Raw genomic sequence first — 6,000 nt, forward strand, 5'->3', positions numbered from 1 at the left:
AATAAGTTTATTTCAAATGAATCAGTGCAGAATTCCAGTGCTTTGTCATCTGGACCCTCTCTGGACTACCTAAAGTGAAGTTTCTGAGAGTTTTTAATTCCCAACTTTAGCAAAGCAGAAAGCAGTGTCAGGGCAAATAGTTTCAAGCCTCTTCCTGCCTCTCTTCCTAAACTATCATGGACGCCTTAGATAAATGAAAGTTACTGATGAGGAAAACCTGAGGGCTATTTTTCACTCATTTGTTTGCTCAGCAGTAAGAAATATTCCTTGAGGGACTGTTCTATGCAAAGGAGTTGTGGGTGATAGGAAGAAGCATGAACATCTCGGAATCAAGACTTGGGCTCATCAGGTTAATTAAATAGCAGAGCAAGGGAAATCAAAATGCAGCTCATGAGAATCCCATTCGGGGTGCCAGAGAGCAGTGCAAGTTTTAGTATTTAGGAGAGGGCTTTGTAGAGGTACTATTAGGAGGGTAGTTAGAGTTTGGTGGGCTAGAGAAAGATGATGTTCTGGGGGAAAGACATGAGCCAAAGCATAAGGGCAGGAATGAGCATGTCACATGCAGGGGCCCAGTCTGGTTGGAGCGATGGGTGCTGAGTGGTGACAATGGGACAGGAGTCTAGAAAGACAAGAATGGGTCAGCTCACAGATGGTCTCAATGTCTGGCTTAGGTGCTAAGGTTTTACTTTGTAGATGGAGAGAGATACTGATGTCTGCTAGCAAGGAAGTTCTCTGATACAAGCAGAGTTGTAACTAGTTAGGTAGGGAAATGCAGGATAGATGAGAATTCACAGAGAGGTGGGATTAGGTGAAATTGGTTACTAGAATCCTGGTGTAAGATTAACAAATGTCTGGGTTAGGGATAAAAGGAAATATTGCCAAAGTGAACTATCAAGCATCAAACAAACTGAGAGTAATGATTGTCAGCCTTAAGCAACTGATTATGTAAGAGGGATTAAGTGTCCAACGCATTTGATCACATTAAAAATAACCAGCTGTTTTATTATGAGCGAAAGCATATTCTCTGTCATTTGGAGAAAAAAGACACATGAATGTTCTTGAATTCTAGGCCCTCGATTACCCTAGAAACACTTAACATAACTTTCCCAATTCAACATACTTATCTGTAAAATGTGTGTTATAATTCAAGACAGTTTCTCAAGGAACAGTGTTTGAGAGGCTCCATGAAGCGCAGAGAAGTTCAGTAGTTACTAGGGAAATACACAAGGAGAGATCAATATAATCATTTCTCTCCACATCAGTGGCCTTCAAACAAAGTAGGACATGCCCGTCTAGCCTTGGCAAAGGTGGTGATATCAAAGAACTAGGAGGAAGGCATCTGTATCATTTACTATTAGCTATATAAGGGATGGGAAACCCTGGTAGAGTAGTGGTTCAGTGCTACAGCTGCTAACCAAGAGGTCGGCAGTTCGTATCTGCCAGGCACTCCTTGGAAACTCTATGGGGCAGTTCTACTCTGTCCTATGGGGTCACTATGACTTGGAATCGATGGCACTAGGTTTGGCTTTTTGGTTTTATATAAGGGATGGAATCCCTGGGTGGTGCAAATGTTAGTGCACTTGGCTGCCAGCCAAAAGATTGGAGCTCCAAGTCTACCCACTGGCACCTCAAAAGAAGGGCCTGGTGATCTACTTCCAAAGAATCAGCTATTGAAAACTCTATGGAGCACAGTTCTACCCTGACACACATGGGGTCGCCATGAGTGAGCATCAACTCCCCAGCAACTGGTAATGAGCAGCTGGTATCCTTAAGATAATTATTTTCTTGGAGGAGAGGAAAAGAAATCAGCCTGCGAACACAGAGAATCAATCTACATAGTTCATGTAGAACAATCCCCTCGGGTATGAAGACTTCCAAAGCTTACCAAATGTAACTGCAACTCTACAAGTAAAATGAAAATGTGAAACTCAATAAAGAGATCCTGCCATTGCTGTCTTCCTAAAAATAATAACAATAATCAACTGTTTGAAAGAATAATTGTCTGCAAGCTAATGGGTAATGAATGATGAAGACAATGTTCATTGAGGATTTGCTAAGTGCTTGCATTGTGAGTAACACATTTTTTTTTTATTGCATTATTGCATTGATTCTTCACTGTGGCCCAAAGATTAGTCTATCCTTACTCCTGCTTTATAGATAAAGTGCAGGCCAGTTCAATGAGTGGCAGATCTGAGATTTGAACACAGGAAGTCTGAATTCAGCGTCTGCTCTCTTTATCATAAACTATTCTGAAGAGTGGAATCATTTTTATTTTTTGCCACAGTTAAGAGAACAATACCCTGTTCACATGGAAGCCTTTTCGTTGAAGGCCTGAACATATTCTGTTTCATCTGTGAGCTGAGCAGATATGGACAGGCTCATGACTGTTAGTTTAGATGTTAGCCTATCGTATCAGTCTGCTCAGCTGTGGCCCTACTGACAACCTGAACAGTTAGTTTACAAGAGTTACTTTAGCCAGGGTTTCTTCTCCCACCTTAAGTTACTGGACTCAATTTTCAAATGTTCACAAGAGTAAAAAAGACTACTATTTCATTTGCCCTAACCTTTGCTCAGAGGGGAGACATGTTAAAAAAAGAGATGCCCACGTCACTCAGTGCTTCTCCATTGATGTACTCTTGATCACAAAGATAAGTAAGAGGCTCATAAAATATGACACGTGGTAACTGAACAACAATCCCAACTCTAGGATAAAATTTTGGATACATTTTGCATTCTACTATTTACTATACCTTTGTTTATTTTACTATATACTACATTTTACTTTACCATATAGGCAAGTTTACATTTCCCTGTGCAATGGCGATGGGCAAGTGGATGACATCATGTTTATCCCATACCTTCACATACCCTCTAAGATGTTTCAGGTTAGCGGTATCCCAATTTGAGAAATGCAGTGACAGCTTGGATTGGATGACTTTCATTAAGTGATAAGATGGCATCGTGGACAAAACCATGAGCTCTATCTGAGTTTGCATCCTGACCCCTTCACTATCAGTACCTGCCTTCTCGGGCAAGTCGCCAAATCTCTCATTACCTCAAAGTTCTCATTTGTAAAACAGAGATGACATATCAGAGCTCAACTAACAAAACAATCATTGCTGCTCAGATGCAATGAAATATGGTAAAACCTAGCACATAGAGCCGTTCTGATTGCTCAATTACTATGTGTAAGGTACTTCAGATGATGCCTGGCACAAGGTAAACACAATATAAGTTTTAACCATTATTCTTACATGTACCATTTACAAGGTTCAAGATTAAAACACACAAAACAGTCATCTGGCAGTTCCTTTGGAGGAGGGCAGGGAGGAAAAACTGTCTGGAGCAGGACAGTGCAGACATGCCAAGGGATAGCGAAGATTTGCATAAATTCAGCCAACAAATATTTATTGGCTATTCTACTAGGTACTAGGGATGTACTAATAAAAGCAATCTTTCCTTTTAAAGGACTTAGAGACTAGCAGAGGAGATAGCAATTAATTAAATAACACTTCCAAAGTACAAATTTGTACCTGTGATAATTGCCACAAAGGGGAGGCACACAGATGCTATGAGGCTAAAAGTAAGGGATTTGGCCTAATCAGGGCAACCTGGAAAAGCTATCCTGAGGAAATGAGCTCTAAACTGAAATTGGAAGAACAGGAGGAATTCACTGGGTGCAGTGGGGCTAAGGGTAAGCAAGGCAAGAGGCAGGCCCTGCTACTGTGTCTTTTCAAGGAAACTCAGCCATTGCTCAGAGCCCTTCTTCTACCCTAGGTCTCTCCTCCCTCAGGCCAGCCAGACATATTCTTCTCATATGAGGGAAAAAGTACATGTACTTCTATTTCTGGTATTCATTTTGTGGAATATTCAAGAAAAAAAACATACATACACATATATATTTTCCTTATCTGTAAAATGAAGATAATAATAATTGTATCACAGTTACTATAAGAATTAATTGCAATTACGCACATAAAATATTTAGTGCAGTACCTGGTCTATATTAAGTATACAATGAAAAGCAAAGACAATTAACACGACTACGTGTGTGTGTGTGTGTATATACACATATATCCTTCACCACTGAGTCAATTCCAACTCAGGGCAACCCCATGTGTTACAGAGTAGAATTGTTCCATAGGATTGTCTTGGCTGTAATCTTTATGGAAACAGTTCACCAGGCCTTTCTTACACAGAGCCACTGAGTTCATTAAAGTCAACTGTTAAGTTAGCACCCAATTGCAAAGAACTTGCACCACCCAACCTCCTATATGTATATATGTCATAAACCTTTTTCTTCCTTTTCCTCTTTGATAAGGTATTTCGAGCTTGGGTAAAGCAACAGTTCTATGGAATTCTGTAAATTATTGTGGTCAACATCCATTTGTTTGCACATAACTTATTACTACATAAACAAAGTACCTTTGAAAATGGAGTTCACATCAGTGGGGTCAAGTTGTAGGTGGCGTTCAATGAGAATTTGCTAGACAAAATTATTTTAGTGTCATTGAGTAGTTGATATTTCATTCCTCTGCCTCACCTCTGGCTAATTGCCTTCTTTTCACATTTACATAAAAGAAATGCAATAACAGGTAATACCATTATCACAATCATCATCAACGTCATCCTCACACCAATAGTTCACTGAATAACAACTCTATGTTAGGGGATTGTACTAGATACTTTAGCTATCTTATCCTTTTCTCTGGAAACCCTGGTCAAGCAGTGGTTAAGAGCTCGACTGCTAATCAAAGTGTTGGCAGTTCAAATCTACCAGCTGTTCCTTGGAAACCTTATGTGGCAGTTCTACTCTGTCGTATAGGATCTCTGTGAGTCGAAACTGACTCAATGGTACCTAACACCCACAACAATCCTATTCTCTACAAAATTTCCATAAAGGGGCTCATCTTAGCCACATCAATATGGATGAGAAAATTGAGGCTAAAAAAAATTATAAATTTACCCATATGATATTACTAAAAAAAAAAAAAAATACTAGTAATGTCGTAATCAACAAGATTCCAATGTATATATTTTAACTCTCAAAAGCTGGAGAAACCCTACCTAAGCTAGCATACGTATCTTTCCAATAGTTCATTTCTTAAGAAAAAAAAACTGTGATCTCTTTGTGAACCTCAACAGTAGTGTTGGATATAAAATTACTGCAGGTGACAATGACATATTTGAACCACTCGTTATCCAATGGTCTATTTCTTACATTGTCCATATTTGTTGGAATTGGTTTAATGGCCCCAATTTTTCTAATACTTTGAAACTCCTGCAGTAAAGGCAGATATTTTAAGTATCCACTGAATGTTAATTGAACAAATGAGCAAATGGATTAAATTAAGCTCCGGCTGCACTGCTGTAGCTGCAGGGCCTGCCTGTATACAAATGACACCTACAAATAATTGGTGCAATTGAGAATGAAATGGCCAATTCCAGAGACACGGTTTTTCTAGTACATCAAGACATAAGGAGAAAACACAAATTTATATTTTATTATTATGTCCTCTAATATCATATCCCCTTAATTCTTCTCAGATATTATGGGAGATCTGATGAGAAGGATGGGAAGCAGAGGAGCAATTTAGATACCTCTATTTACCTGAACATACCTGTGTTGTGGATTGCAACATTATAATGAGAAAACAACTCCAGTAGGTTTAACTAGACAGGAATATGTCGATTGCCAAGGCCTCAGTGATGGCTCATATCTCTTTGATTTCAGAATTCCTTAATTTCCCCAAATCAAAATCATTCTTTGGAGGCAGAATGGGCCCATTAGAGACTTAGTAAAAACCACCAGCTGTGAAGAGGATACTTAGTGCCTCCCTTGTAATTTCCAAAAATATTATAAAGGTTTATTTTATTAAATTAAAACTACAAGAACCTATATTCTTGAACACAGACACCAAAGTGGTATTCCTTACTCATTAGGTTCTTGAGAGGATCATATAAAAAGTGAATGTAGAAGTGCTTTGGAAATAGTCAAGT

Source organism: Elephas maximus, chromosome 16 (genome assembly GCF_024166365.1).
Source record: "Elephas maximus indicus isolate mEleMax1 chromosome 16, mEleMax1 primary haplotype, whole genome shotgun sequence".
In the NCBI taxonomy this organism is placed as follows: Eukaryota; Metazoa; Chordata; class Mammalia; order Proboscidea; family Elephantidae; genus Elephas; species Elephas maximus.